At 39.2% G+C, this 16,409-nt stretch overlaps 1 protein-coding gene across 6 annotated transcripts in view; it reads right to left on the bottom strand.

Annotated features, from left to right (window-relative positions):
• CRACD (capping protein inhibiting regulator of actin dynamics) overlaps positions 1-16,409 on the bottom strand; it is a 140,057-nt gene that overhangs the window by 78,495 nt on the left and 45,153 nt on the right. The gene's annotated exons all lie outside the window — the stretch shown is intronic.

The following is a 16,409-nucleotide window of genomic DNA, read 5'->3' as shown; positions in this document are numbered from 1 at the left end:
ATATAAAAAAATTTGAAATTAATTTTGCCATTTTGAACAAAACCATGATGTAAAAGTTTCCTCAAAAGTTTTTGACTCTTATTAGGGACTGTTATGCTTCATTTTGCATATAACTAAAAGTAAGTATCAGACAGGGATTTTGTAGCAACTATCCTATTCCCATACTCCAACAGTTATTAAATAGTATTTGCTATATTCATTCATCCTTACATCCTCAGGCAGCTACAAATAAGAGTATTTTGTCGGAACAATGTAATTAGCGTATCTGCAAAATCACGCTCCATTTGACAACAGAAGGATAAGTTCATTGTTCGACCATCGGCAATCAAACAGAACAGCTTGCAGGCATTAAATTGTGGGGTTATTAGCCCCGATATTCAGCTACTGCTGAAGTTCATGGGCTAAGTGTTGGTGGGTGCTCTCAGGCTGCCAGGACAGATAATCTAGATCAGCACTGATCCTGGCAAATGCGTCTGGAAGAAGGCAAAGTCCATTTAAACTGAGAAATGACAAATTAGCACTCAGTTGACTCTGCACTACTCAGAACATTCAGGGTGTCTTCAAGGTGTGAATGAAATATGAAAAAGCAATATGAAAACATTCAGAGCTTGTCAGGCCAAATTTAAAAAAAAAAAAAGAAAGGTAATCCTAATGCCTATGACAAACTGTGAAGGTCTCGAACTACTGGTACTTGTGTGTAACTGGGAACTCCAGATGTTAAAAATCTCATAAGCACATCAACATCAAATCTAATTTTCACACATAGACTCAGCACTACCCTCTTGCTTATGGGCACAAGATGCAGTACTGAAAATAGCATGTGCAGTGGTTTGAGTATCAAGTTTGTGGCCTGCAACAGGACATCAGGTCAATGTTGTTCTAGAAAACCAAGCAGGAATGTATTCGCTTGTTCACCAAAAAGCACCCCCAGTAATCAGTTATCAGCACAAAGTTCTCTGTTAGTTCATATCCGTAAATCCTGCATGCAACCAAAAGCGGTTTCAAGCACAGTCTCTCTGACAGTCCTTGTCCTGCAGATTTCGTGTTGTTAACTGGCAGAGAAGAAAACACCTCTCAGTGGGATGGCTGCTAATTTCACATGTTTCCCTGCCCTTCCTGCACCTGACTGACTTATGCTAATGGCTGTGGCACAGCAGGCACCAGGAGTTCAATGCACCTGCAATAAAGAGCCTGCTGTAACTGAGAGACTTCAGGTCTATTGCCTTGCGTGCATCCCAAGGGGAGCAGTAAATCTACCGGTGGCTGCCATTGTGGAGAGTCAATTTTCATTCTGCTGGTTAAGGTTTTGAAGCATGTGAGCAATGGACCAACCTCTGAATTAGTTTATTGTTCTTGAAAACCAGAATCTAAAGGACTTTGAATTCCTGGCTATAATACAGACTTCCGTTGTTCGAGGTGCAAGAAAAAGAAACTTAAAAGCACAGTCAGTGTTGATTACTAAGCTCAGGAAGCATACAAGGAGATGCCCTTGCTGTAATAAGCAAACAGAAAAGGTCTTCTTTCTATTTAATCACACTCTTTTTCTTCTCAGGGGAAGAAGTGGAGACAGGTGGATAGGGAAACATTTCAATGAAAAGGAAATTCCTGCAAACAGGCCAGCATGGAATATTTGGACCTTGAAAGATTATTTCAGGAAACTATTCCATAACATCTCCTTCCAACAGAGCCATAAAATTCAATGCAGTACTAGAAATACATACTTCCAGCATAGGAAGCTAAGCAGACACATACTCTGCATACATTTAGGAAAAATTACTGTATCCCACAGTAATAAGTAGCAGACAGAAGCCGTGAAGCCAGGCCCAGAGCCCATGAAAATCTGACCAGAATGGAAATCAGGAAAGAAAAAGTAGCTTCAGTGTCTCAAGATTTTGTTGGAGGACAGAGCACTCCATATTCTGCATTTTACCTTTTCACAATCTACACCTTACGTCAAGACATAATAATAGTACAAAACTTTGGAACAGAAAAAGGCCATTATAAAAGCAGGTCCCTGAAAATACCTACCCTAATACTAGAGTTACAAGTGGTAATTGACCAACTGGTCTATTTTCAGCTTCTCAGACAATAGTAGTTCTTGTATTTAGTCCACATGGTTGCTATTTCACCACACAAGACAAGACTAGCAGGCAATTAAGCATGGCAAACCATCAAATATTTGTCCACTAAAGGACCCTGCTGTAACTTTTCCCCCTGTCTATTAAGTACCTCATTTTCTAAGGGCATGTTTCAACTTCCCAGGATAGCTGAGTAACACTCCAAAAGGAAAATATTATGCTTGGTATCCCACAGGTAAATATAAACAGCATTACTTACAGAATACTTTTTTCATATGCAAAAAAAGCTTCTGATTTAAAGAAAAAAAAAGTATTTCTCATCAGGCAGAGAAAGCCAATATCAACAACTCCTGAAAAGCAATAAAGTGTAGAGATATCTTTCAATTAAAATACTGAAAGTTGTGGCTCAGTGTTTTGTATCACGAGCCAGAACATGATCCTTCTATGAATTGCATGGTTTCTTCAGAACACAGTAGATCATTCTGCACTAGAAACAGTGTTAGCACATTTAAAAAATGTGATTCTCAAATTAATTTTAATAACAACTATAATTTACAGTATTTGGTACACATATGAAAATATACAGAATATCAATAAAAAAACATTTTTTCTCCAGACTACTTACCTGACAAAAGCTTGCAATGAATTATTAGCCATGATAAGTAGTACAATTCAGAAAAGCGCTTTTGGCATTGCCAGGCTTGGGAAACAAGTTAGTACTAAGATACAAGTTTTTTTACTAACAGGTCATAGTACATTTTGATACCAAGCTTTAGTTTTTAAATTAAAAACAAAACCAAAAGAACCCCCAGGCACCCTCAGGTGGCCAGTAATACCTTCATTTCTCTGTACTAGAGACTGCGATGGTTCTGTGTTGCACCTCATACAATTTCATTACTTTGGATTATCTTCTCTGACAATGCGTCACGTAGTGCCCACAACTGCTCAAAGCTAACAAAATAAAAGACCTCTGGAGATTATATTAGATTATACTAGCATTTTATCATGGTGCCAAACTTGAGTTTGATTCCCTAGCCCCTTCAGGGGTGGGTCCTGCAGGAAGCACAAGCCGCAAACACGCATGCATATGCATGCGTACGTATACACACACACACACAGAGCCATGGCATGGCAGGTTAAGTTTATCTAATGCTGCTTCCTTCCCAAAGTCAGAGGTTTGTACTGTTCAAGGGGAATTAATCCCCTCACTGCAATTACCAGGACTCATTAAAAGAAAAATAATATGCTAGCAGATATGATCTGACCTTCCCTTTCCTACGTTTCTGCAAGTTACACAGTTTTTAACAAAATGCGTAAGAAAAGTATCAGAGATAATTTTATTTCGAAAGGGGCTATCACCATACTAATAAGTGCACCTCTCCTATCCATCCAAATATGGTGAGCAAATCGTGTTCTTGTTCCATATGCAGAAAATAATATGCAAACATGGTGGGCAACATGTGTTCTCACTCCTCAGCCAAAATTAAGTTCCTTATATGCTTTCTTGACAGATAAATAAGCTAAACGTTCAGAACTAGCAATTAAAAGCACTACAAATAACAGAAAATGTAAAAATCATGGTTAGTAAATAATATCTCAAAAAGGAGCACATGAATCCTGGGATAAGGAAAGCTTTGGTAACTTAATCTATTAACATTAACATGTATCGTGTCCTGAACTCTAGGATATCACAAATTATCATTTAATTCATAAAACTGCTAGGCATGTGAGGGGAAAAACAAGCAGTAAAAATGTTCAGCTCCCAGTTTTCAATAGTGGTAGAGGTAGGAGTGATCAGAGGGATGGAACACCTCTCCTATGAAGAACAGCTGAGAGAGATGGGGCTATTCAACCTGGAGAAGAGAAGGCTCCAAGGAGACTTTGTTGCAGCCTTTCAATACTTAAAGGGGGCTTATAAGAAAGATGGGGACAACTTTTTAGCAGGGCCGGTTGCGATAAGACAAGGGATGATGGTTTTAAACTAAAAGAGGGCAGATTTAGACTGGATATAAGGAAGAAATTTTTTACAATGAGGGTGGTGAAACACTGGAACGGGTTGCCCAGAGAGGTGGTAGATGCCCCATCCCTGGAAACATTCAAGGACAGGTTGGATGGGGCTCTGAGCAACCTGATCTAGTTGTAGATGTCCCTGCTCATTGCAGGGGGGGTGGACTAGATGACCTTTAAAGGTCCCTACCAACCCAAACTATTCTACGATTCTATGATCTCTTTACATAGTTATTTTCAGCCATGCCGTGCAAGGCATCCTCTTCCAAGGTGCAAACTCAAGTAAGAAAATTAAGAGGGGAAAAAAAAAAGACCAAAAAACCTGAAAAATATCTGAGCTGGGTATCAGCAGTATTCCACAAGCCCATACTTCTGAACAATACCTGCAAGGGCATGTAACAAGCTATAAAGATGCAAAGGGTGTAAAGCAGACAGAGTCAGGCTTTTCCCAGTGACAAGACAAGGGGCAATAGGCACAGACTGAAACACAGGAGGTTCCCTCTGAATGTCAGGAAATAAATTTTTACTGTGAGGGTGTCCGAGCACTGGCACAGGTTGCCCAGGGAGGCTGTGGAGTCTCCATCATTGGCAATATTAAAAACCCAACTGGACAGAGTCCTGGGCAACCAGTTCTAGGTGGCCCTGCTTGAGCAGGGGGTTGGACCAGAGGTGTCTTCCAACCTCAGCCATGCTGTGATTCTATGAAAATGGAATAGAAGAAGCCAGGAGGGTAATTTCCATGTGTAGGAAACAAAAATAGGAAAACTTTAATTTTTTTTTAAAAAGTACAACCCTATTTATCACAAGCCAAACAATGACATGAGTAAATAGGATAAAATTTGATTAACCTTGACGGACCTACAGAACAATTGCTGTTGACATTGTAATTTTCCTGGGTCAGGCTGACACCATTAAAAAGTCATCTCTCCAGTCAAGGTTGTATAGATAAAATTCAAATGCATGCAAAAGACTAAGAAGGAAGCGTTGATCTCCCAAACTGAAAGGCAGAAATAGCCTTCTCAGAAACCCCTGCCAGGTCTTAACATTAAAAATGTCGATTTTGCAGGGTAACCACCCCCCTGCACACACACATTGCAGCCGTGTGCACTGCTCACCTCTGCACTCCCTCACTTCACTCCAGCACACTGAGGGGCAGTGAAGGTTAATTATATTCGCACAGACAAGTGGCAAAGCTGCATCAAAAGACACTGGGGGACATACAGATGGGTAAATGAGACTGTTTTGACCTGCACAGTATTACTGCTGATGAGGTGTGGAAAAGGAAAAACTCACTTGGGTTTAGGGGAGCTTGATGGCACTGCAGGAGCAATGGGTGTATTTTTGCAATGCATGAACACACCATGGTAATGTAGCATAGCCATGCTGTAGTTTTACCTTCATTGATGTTGAACAGCAACTAAATCAAAATAAAACTATAGTTTTCCCTGTGTTGTAGGGTGTTAGAACTTCTCTAATGGACTATCTAATCCAGCAAAGCCCTCCGATATTCATACTTGGCTAACCTCAACCTGCCCTAGCCACGGGGAGCTTGCTCAAGTGTGAATCAAAGTACACTTTGTTGCAGTGTTTAGTTATACTTACACTGGCAGAATTTAAGTGTAAAGTGGCAAGGAATAAATGAGAACCTAACCTCTCCCTGGGCTTAGGCTTCTCTTCTGCACAGTTTATATGTAACACTTCCTTCAGAAGAGGCAGGGTTTTTTTTCTTTTAAAACAATGTATCATGTTCTTTCTCAAGGACCACAAATATCTTCAATTAGAAATGCTTCTAATACACTCTGAAAGAGAAAAATGTGAAATATTACCTTTTCTTCATTTTGCTGCCAAGATCCACAGGTTTGGTTCTCTGTTTATTGTGCCAGTCATAACCTCTAATATCCAGAAAAAAATATGTTATTGCTTTCCTTGCAGTACCTTAAATGATAAGGCAGGTCATTAACTATTGCAAGATTCTTTTATGATGGTAAAATTCCTCCAGTTATTTTCTGTCCATTAAAGTGCAATTAATAACACTGTTTCTATGGCCACAAGTGTCATTCCTGAGTATATACCCACACTATTTTGAAACACAGCGAGAAAAATTGTTATTTGCAGTATTATGTGACCAGACTCCATTTCCTTTATTTGATCTAAATTGAATTCTGTGCTACAGGCTGCCTTAAATGAGGCTGTAAAGTTGCTTGTGGAGTAGGATCCTGCTCTACAAGAGTAAAAGTAAAAAAACTGTCGGAAGAACTTGAAAGAAAAAAGGAACAAAAAAGCCTGAGAAACTCCTTGAGGAACGTCATATCACAAAGCGCACAGACAGCACAAACCACATGGAGTAATGATGCCTAACCCTAGTGTATATCCAAGAACAGAAGGAAAAGGGAGTTTCTTGTAACTATCTCCTCAGTCTATACAGAAATCACTAACAATCGGTTTCGGGTACTTGCTGGTGCAGAAATAAATTTGCCAGCTGCCTTGGAAGCTGTCTGACGAAAGGCATTATATAAACATAAATCATTAATGAAATGAGTGACCTCATCCTTGGGTAACTAGAGAAGCATAAAAACAACATGCTGTATAGGTAGAAAGTCTTCTAGTCAGCAGTGCCACGCACCAGCAGGCAGCAAACACAAGAGCATCCATCCTGATGCCATAGCAGATTCCTTTTGACAGGCTTTGTGTTTTTATCTTAACCACCACAGGACATCGGTGGCAAAAAGCAGAAGCTTCTGAGGGCAAACAAGTGCACAGTTCAATAATTAAGAGGGGGATCCCTGTCTCATCTCTTCATTTCCTCCAAGGCTTGCCTGAAGTGAAGCATTTGACAGCAATAAAATACATTTTTCCACCTTTGAGAACACAAAAATAGCTATTGCATCTAAGCTGGTAAGTGATGCAAAGCTGTTAACACAGACCACCATGGCTTACACGTGGCTTACAGCAACGGTCTGGGGAAGATGGGGACCAAATGTACAACCAAACTCTGCTTAAGGAACCACCCAGCTCCTCCAGCTTCACAAAGTGACAGGAACTACCCCCACATGCAATGCAGTGGGAGCAGTCCAGCTTTTGGGGGCTCCGTCCTTGCTTTTCAGCCCTGCTCCCTCACCTTTCAACGCCTATGACTGCAGCTGCTCCACCCCAACTCGCTCCCATCTCATTCACATGGTCGTAGCATGGAAGACACAGGAAGCAAAGGCTGCCAGGAAAAGGCAGGAGAGAGGGTAGATGCTTGCACAAAGACAAGCAAAATGCCTCCTGCACAGGGGTAAAGCTGCTGCTACACAAAATAAGGAGTGATCATACATCCAAAGTACCCAGATCCAGGTCCTGTGAGTTCAAGGCTGTGGCACTTGACAGAGACTTTTGCAATCCCTAGTACAAAAAATTCATTTACACCAAACTGTCCTGATATAATTGCAGGTTTCTTAATGGCATCATGAGGACAACAGTTCTTCAAAGGGAATTTAAATGAGGACAGGATGGTGACTTTGCAAGACCTTCCAATGAAGTTGTTCAATGCACACTGAGGGAAAACAAACAGAGGCTACAATTTCTGTGAAAAAAATAAAAAAAGATAAATTTGTCTGCCTGGCTCTTCTGGCAGAGCAGAAGAGATGTTGTCGCTGGTAGTGAGTCGAATGAGCCAGTGCTTTGCTGGACAATTCTTTGGGGCCAGCAGCTCTGTGATTGACATGTTATTTTTTTCTTCTCTGTAGAGAGAAGTGACAGAGGGAGCACTTCACTGTCAGTCCTCATCCTGCCAACAGCAGTACATGGGGAGGAAACTCAGCTGAGCGTCATGCCAGCTTCATGCAATGATTTTAGCCGACAAGTGGTCTAAGCTGCCTTTGCTGTACACGCAAGAACTTGTTTTCCAACTACCTATACAAGAAACTCAAACGTATTTTTCCAGCTTGTTCCAGATAGTTTTTCAGCCTGTTCTAATATGACAATTTGACCCTGAAACGGTGGTTGATGGTTACTGGCAGCCCAGTATCTTCATCCTGATAGGTGTGTTTGCTTGCTATCACATTGCGATTCACGTCTACCTCTCTCACACTGGTGTATTCTTGCTTAAGTGGTAGCAAATGGCACAGAAGGGTTTGTGTTTTTCCCCTCTCTTGTACTTCTGTTATCTGGAAATTAAGAAGTGGGACTGCACAGAGACTTGGCAGTCTTTCCCTGCAAGAAATTTATATGCAAAAAGCTACATTGTCCAGACAAGATTAATATTACTTAGTGATAATCAATAGTTCCATCCCTGAAGAGTTTTTAACCTTCTAAATATTCTCTTTCACATATGAAAACAGAGAAGGTAGAAAATGGAGTGGTGAGGGACAATAGTTTCCCTAATTCCTTCTAGTTATCCTAAGGGTATAAAATATGAGGTGTGCACACCTCCAGAGATGAGAAGTGTGAGGGAAGGGAACCATTTGCCGTACAAAGATGTGACAGTCTTCTGTCAAATACAAGGATATATTGTTTCATGCTCAGGACTTTCAACATTTGTTGTGTTTAATAAAGAGCCACATGTAGGAAAAACAGAAATGCCATTGGTGTTTATGAATCTAGTTCTGTAAAACCATAATAAAAGCAAAAATCTCAAAGAAGGTAAGAACAGTCACTTTAAAGGACTTGAGAGCATTAATTGTATTAAAGCTCTAATTTGTGCATATCATGACTCTCTAGCTTATCCTCCTCTTGAAATGACCCACACCAAGTACCATAGAACAATTTTTCTTTCAATTCGCTGACACTTCCATATATAAGTTTTCCAGCAAGCACATCAATATCTGTGCATTCAACAGGTAGAACTGCCCCTTATCAGCAGTGAAGTTCCCAAGCCTTTTATCAGCAGTGATAAGTAATACCCAAGGTAAAATATATATGTGCGTAAAAATATATTTATACACTCACTCAGGTACACACAATCAATCTTCAGGTTTTACAACGGATTCAAAAAAGCTTCAAAATTTAAAGAATATTTACTTGCCTTTCACAACTTGATTTAACCTGAAAATAAATACAAAGTCCTCAGTACTAGCCAGCAGAATTAAGTAAAACAGTTAATAGGGCAAAAGACCCTCTACATAGCTTAAACTAATTAATATATCTCTAAATATCAGATGAGGACTTAAAAGAAATAACTGCTCTGTTAAAAATTCTGTCTTTTTCCCCTCTTCATCTAAGTAGGGGGCATATCTTGGAACATACTTGGAAAATGCCACTTTGGCATTTGTGGTTTTGTTGAACTAAACAACAGAATAAAAAATAAGTTTAAAAGCTTTTTTTTCCCCTTCTTTTTCTTTTGCTTTTTTTTCTTTTGCCTTTTTTTTTTCCCAAACCGTGAGGGCTTCCTGCTAGGTCTTTTTTCATCTCAAGAAAACGCATGCTGAATTTTATATGGTTATTCAAAAAGCCATCTTTTGATAATTGTAGTAGGTTACAACTCCAGTTCCTAGAAAAGATTAATGTGCACTGCTTATTATTCAGTGTCATGCTTTTTGTTCACTTAAATAGCTATATCTCCAAGCAAAGTGAAGCAATAGATGAGTATCTTTATTGTGTTTATTTTTCAAATTGGAAAATGCATCTTTTGCAGAAGATATTCTTATAAAAGAAATACATATTAGATGTAAAAGCCCTTTTAACAAGTAGCTAATTGTAAAATGAGTTATTTTTTAGTTTAATAGGAATTTATTAATAGATCTATATCATAGCATTTAATAGATTCTTATCAGATGCTTTTTCTAATCATAAATTATCAGAAAAAATCCTCTGGATGAAGTTTGTTGTGAACATTATCCATTCTATCAAGTCAGTGACATTTTAAAGCAGTTTAGGTACCCCTTTTCAGGTATGGCTGGTTGTGCAACCCATCACCACCTCCAGTGCAACAGACATAAAATATATGTAGAGTGAAACAAATGAAGCTGTGAAAGTACAGCATAGCAACAGCAGTACATGTTGGTCTTTGCTTTTTGCATTTTGATACACTGAATAAGGTTTCACCCTGGCAGATATTTTCACTCGCCTGGAAACCTTCATGTTTTCTCTCCCCACGTGAAAAGTAGTATGGATTAGGACATCTTCCTATGTTATTTTTGAATCTCCTAGGCTATGATTGCTCTCATTATATGGTTTGCATGTTCTGGATAAGCATTAAGCCTTTTTGCTTTTTGAGAAGCATCCGACATGTTTTTGGAACTGCTGCTATTCCAGCAATAAGTTGTGACAATCCTATTGATCAGCGCTGTATTTCTCATGCTTCTCTGCAACAACCTTAAAAGGGCATCTTTGCCAATGAGATAGTAGAAGGTAAGTATGTCAACTGTCAGTAGCAGAGACACTTAAATCCACTCACTTTCTCTCAGTGAGAAAGTGCCCAGAGCAGGAAAACCATCAGAAATTTGAAAGAAAAATTATTCAAGTAGCATGCCCCGAAGGGAGATGAAAGGAGATGGGAACAAAGACTGTCGTGATATTTCTGTGGACACTTATGCCCCACCTGGCATTTCCAACAACACAACAAACCGAGACCGCAGCTTCTCTGGAGGAGCAGGTTCCCCTGGTAGACCTCAGAGACCTCGGTAAAACCCAGCATCCGCTCAGTCACAGGCTCCACCATTAGAGAGCCAGGTCACATCTTGCAAAGTGTGATGTGTAACACAAAGCAGGATGCTTTCTCAGGAATAGGGCCCTCATTTGGTTGTTGTATCAGGATGCTTTTTGTGTAATTAAACAGCAACATAAATTTGTGCCAAACAACCAAAATCTTGAGAGTTTTGAAATGTTTACTGGATGTCTGTGTATTGGATGAGCCTGGGAAGAAGGGGCTGGGAGGAAGGTGGTTTAGTTTTTGTCTTTCTTTCTCACCATCCAACTCTATTTTTAATTGGCAATAAACTAAATTAATCTCCCTCAAGTCAAGACTGTGTTGCCTGTGACAATAATTGGTAAGGGATCTCCCTGGCTTTGTCTTGACCCACAAGCTTTTTTTTCACCTTATTTTCTCCCCCTGTCCTGTTAAGGAGGGGGAGTGAGAGAGCGACTGGGTGGGCAGCTGGCCAAGGTCAACCCACCACAGTTTATTATTGAAGGACTAAAGGTTCTTCACTGCTAAGGAAGTATTCCAAGTGTAGATTCATTTTTAGTTGTGTCCTTTTAAACCCGGAGATCGCAACTCTCTCTCCTAAAACTTTCAGTGCACTCATCTAGTATTTGTTTATACCTTCATTTTCCCCCTTTTCTGAGAGCAATTCAGGGATTATTCAGTGCTATCTTTTCTCTAGGTAAGTAGAGAAAAATGAAGGTTATATTGGGCACCAAAAAGGACCTGATTATGAAGTCTTTTTCCAGATGTTTAGAAATAGTTCAACAGTTTGGTATTTGTGATACTGGCATGTTGTCACATCAAAAAATAAAAAATGTTGCAATAACTTCCTGCATTATTTCACTTCAGTATGTCAGTATATTGCCCAGTGGTAAATAGATAATTTCTCAGTGGCGCTGGAATGACCGAATGCTCACTATGCTACTGGGAATTAAGAAATCCAGCTACTGTAAGGAGTTAGATTTGAGAGAACTCTATAGGAAATAAAAAGTTAGAGGAGTTGTTCAAACAAATGAGCAGGGAGGCAAAACTAAAGAGCCCTGAATGCCAGCTGCCGAAGCTGCATGTATATGCCAACAACAGGAAACATGAGGGGGCCTGCTATGGAAACAAAAGCAGGTGAGCAAATAGAGTACCAGCACTGATACCCTACTGCAAGCAGATGAATCATTTGGCTAAAATTGGGAATGTTCCTTTCAATATCTATTTTTAAATAAAATGTCTAAGAAGCTTTCAAGAGATTTTTATATTCTCTATTTCAGTTTCTAAGAAGTACCAAAATACTACCAGAAATGTTGGTCCCAGAATATTGCTGCCAGGATCTCAGAATAGAATTCCCAAAAATTTTACATGAAAGCATGGAGTGAATGTTTCTAGGTTGTTCCCTTTGTTTTAGGTTCAATGAGCCTAAATAACCAGTCTAGCATGCATGCCTAAGACAAATGCAACTTCAAATCTTTGATAAGTCCATCTGCCCTTGATATTAAAAAAAAAATATTCCTTGCACTGAAAAGAATGAATGTTGGAAAATACTCAAAATGTTATCAAAAGACAGCTTGAGAGGGAGGAAAGTTTATTTGTTTGAAACAAAAAAAATAATCTGAGAACTCCTAAGTTTCAATAGCAACACAGATAGATTAAAGAAAAGATATGCTGACAAATGAAAAAAATATGGTCTTCCTTAACTGTCAGTTTGGCTGTCTTCCACTTAGAAGTAAAAGCCTAAGAATTTGTCCACAGCTTAGTGTACACTAAGCCAGATAATATTGCTTGACATAGCAGGAAAAAGAAGTCTATTTCTTAGTTTACATAAGAAGCTCTACATATTCCTCTTGACAAATGCTACATCCTGTGTCATACTAAAACTAAAGTTTATAGAATTGCATCCATCTAGCCTAATTTACTGCATTAATTTTCTTTGGAGTCAAATTACATCACATTAAATTGTGTTACAGTTTTTAAAATTGCAATAACATTTCAATGTTTTGGTTTAAATGGAACCAGTGGACTTGCTCTGTGCTAGTCACGGGCAGGAAAGGCTCACTTTGTTTGCACGGTCTAACCAAACTCATCCTACTTCCCTCTACCCAACATGACAGTACCAATTTCATTTTTTACCTTTCTTCCCTAGCATAATTTTTTTGCCATATTATTAGGGACTTACTGTTCAGTCAATGATGTCAATATTTGAGATTAGTGGGCATAAAAATGACAGATCTAGAAAGCTGAAAGTCTTTCTTTCACAAAATGGACATGACATATGTAGTGACAGCAGGATCCACCCTGCACTTAAGACATCTGGGACTTCTCCGCTTATTATAGCAATTCGTTTCACAGTTCTTCTGTAACCTTCCTTCCTTCTAGACACTCTTGCAAGGAGTGCTGACTCCATACTGTAAAGCAATGATATGCCAACACTTGTCTTCCAAGATCTGAACAAAACCAACAAATCACGTCACACTGACTGAATATATTATTGTATCAAAAATATTGGGATGCAGCTCTTCCAGGTAAGTGCCAGGGTATTGCCTGCGAAGTTCTTGGGCTTTTCTCTTGTACTTTAATAGGTATTCCTCTAGAAAATAAGCAATTGGAGAGGGTGCCAGACTCTCTTAAAATTAACAGGCCTTAGAGTAACTTGTACAGAAGCTTAATACATTCCCATAGAGCTCTGTTTCATGCTATTAAATTAATAGATTTTTTCCCTAGAAAAGAAGGATACTTCACTGAATTACATTTTGATTAGGAAAACAAGAGATTTCTCAATTATATTACAAAGGCAAAACTTTCTTGCCAGGTTTCCACTTGTATCTGCAAGAAAGATTCTCTGTTGATTTTATGAGTGAAGTTTCTTCCTATAGACATCAAGCATTTCCTTTTAGTCAAAGCCAACCATCACTGAATGACCACACTGCTCTAAATTCATCTTTAGTCCTTGATTAATGTGCTAATTTCCTCACAGAGACCGAGCCTGCTGTGGTTTATATATACCTGTGAAAACAGGAATTTATTAATAGAGTATGAAGGTGAAAGCCAATAAACATGTGTTGAACCTGGAGCATGTGAAGAATTCTGATTTGAAGAAAAATGGTGAACAGGCATGAATTCTAGGGACAGACACATCCTCAGCTGACAAACCCTACCTCTACCTTGGAGCACCGAGAGCTGGGATCAAACCGCTAGACCTTTGACTTTGTTTATTAATTACAGTGCAATAAAAACATCCGCTTTTATATGCATGGGTTCTATACACAAGTTACAAGGCTTTAAGATTTATCACTAATAACTCAATCCGACTCAAAAGAGAAGAGGAAGAAATGCAAAGACACATGCACTGGTGTTAATGTACTTGCTGAGTTCAGGTAGCAGCTGGGTTGACCAAGTCCAAGTTGCAGTAGTCTGATTTGGAGCTAATATGTGAAAACATATGTTCATGCCTTAATAGGATGAGTGCTCAGTGTTAGCCTTTTGTTGGTTAAAAAAACTACAAAATCCCTAATGGGCTCTCTGAAGTTGATACAAAAGAGAAAGCACTCACAATGTTCACATATGCAAGGTACACAGCTGTACCTTCTAACTGAATGAGACGTTAATCCCTTAGGTGTCTTTAATTTATAAATTGCACCCTCCTGGCTGTATGGTATATCTTCTCTTGGCATGAAGTTATTAATGGAGACAGAACTTTGAAGAAGTGCATTACAAGTCTTCCCTGCCCCTGGAGACTTATCCTAAGGGATTACACCAATCAAATGCATTAAGGAAGCAGTCAAGTATTCTCCAAATGTAACCTGCATCTTTCCCAAGAATTTAGCTGCAGCCAGATTATTTTAGCTGTAGTTCCTTGTGCCAGAAAAGCTTCGTCTCCTTGTCAGAATTAGCCACCTAATTTTGGAAAGTTCACCACAAAAACAAAGGGAACGTGTGAAACTGCAAAGGAGGTGCTATTGCCTCTATTCAACAATAACAGGCTGTGAGAGATCCCTTCTTGCCAAATTACTGTAGCTTTGCACAGAATTTTAATTCGGAAGCAGCTATTTGGATCCTACAGGAAAGTAGGATTTAGAATTGTAAATTCATGAAACACTGAACAAGCCTCAAATGTCAGCAAGCTACAAGGAAATGATTTCTCTTTGCTAAGGCTAGTCGTTAGACATTTTTTATTGCTTTTTCTTGTTAAAATACAAATTATAGATGTCTTTCAGAGTGCAATAAAATAACTCTGAACAAGGCTAGCAATACAAGAGCAAATAGTTACAACTCCTCCTAAACCTAGGTTGTTAAAATACAGGTCAATTATGACCTATTTTGACAAATGTTAATTGTTCAATTTTCTTCTCTTTCCTTCAGTGGGTCCATTCTGCTCTCCCTCACCAGCAGCTTGCTTCTCCCCTGGCAGACTTGATGCCTCTTCTTTGCTGGAGTATGACCAAACAGGTAGAAAACCTCCAGATCAGAGATGGCAACAAGCCACAGGGTAGGAAGGCACCCAGAGAGGAAACCAAGAACATTCAATTTTTTAAAACACTTTCCTGCCTTGCCTGCAAACCAGTTACCATAGTGCTTAAAAGGCAAATGAAACAACCCTTCCTTAATTGGAGACTTGCGGTGTTATTGCTTAGCAGATGAGCGAGGCAAAGAAATGAGCCGTTCCATGGACACAGTTTAGGGAACACGACAAGGATGTGCAGGTGAGGAGGTGGGTTTGGTGTTTGAAAAGGACAGAAAGGAGCCTTACATCTAGGCAGTCACAACCTCTGCAGAGGAACAGCACCGTCCAGAGCTACATCACACCATAAATACTCTAGCAACCTGACTAAGGTAGGGCTCTAAGTTCAAGAGTGCTTGTTTTAAAAGTGTTCATTTTTTCCTTATTATTCAGTGTGGCACTCGTGTATCACTACACAGAATCCACTCTGGAGAGAATTATTCATTTTTCTAGATTCATTCATTCTGCATGTTTGCTTGCCTGCAGCGCTGTCCTCACACGCACACAAAAAAATTATTCTTGACCAGTTAACATGAGAATAACATTTTAAATATGGCCTTGGTAATAAAACACCATTACAAATATTTTGCATATTGACTACAGTTTGAAACAGAGAAGGCAAAAAAAGGTCTGGAAGGTGCAGAAAGCACATCTGAAGGTCAGAGCATAAAGCAATATTGGGAGAAAGCTCTGCTGAGGCCTCTGCTCCAGTGTGTTCCATGCACAAGAGAAAAGAAACCTGTTTGAGACTTGCACCTGATGTTCAGACATAGTTTGGTTATATTAACTAAGTTCTGCAGTGAACCCTCCGGATTTTGAAATGAAGAAGAGCCAATGTTAGGATAGGTTTCTGTTTTGTATGCTTTTTTTGACAAAACTCAAACTTAGATCTATATTCCATTTTATCAGACTCCTGGAGACTAGTGGGGAGGGAAGGTCAAGGAGAAGGAGCAGGACACTAGAGGTAAAAATTTCTGTATTTGCCCATATTAGATGAACCCTTCTCTGCTTGCTAAGCCAAATCTTTTCCAAAACATTTACAGTTGTTAAAATACTTACCGTTCAACTATTTTCCTAAATGCTTTAAGTTTGACTTCTTTTCAGTTCTAAGTAAGAGTAATTAAATTTTTCATACCAAACATTTCCCAAGAGTTTCCCCTGCCTTCAGCTCCAGAGGTTACAAGCTCACCTTGGCAGGCAGGAGATATTATCA

This window comes from Nipponia nippon, unplaced genomic scaffold (assembly GCF_047370975.1).
Source record: "Nipponia nippon isolate SJK-2023a ecotype South Korea unplaced genomic scaffold, ASM4737097v1 scaffold_6, whole genome shotgun sequence".
Classification (NCBI taxonomy): Eukaryota; Metazoa; Chordata; class Aves; order Pelecaniformes; family Threskiornithidae; genus Nipponia; species Nipponia nippon.
The sequence above is the reverse complement of the archived record's forward strand: the minus strand, read 5'-3'. Positions and strand labels throughout refer to the sequence as shown.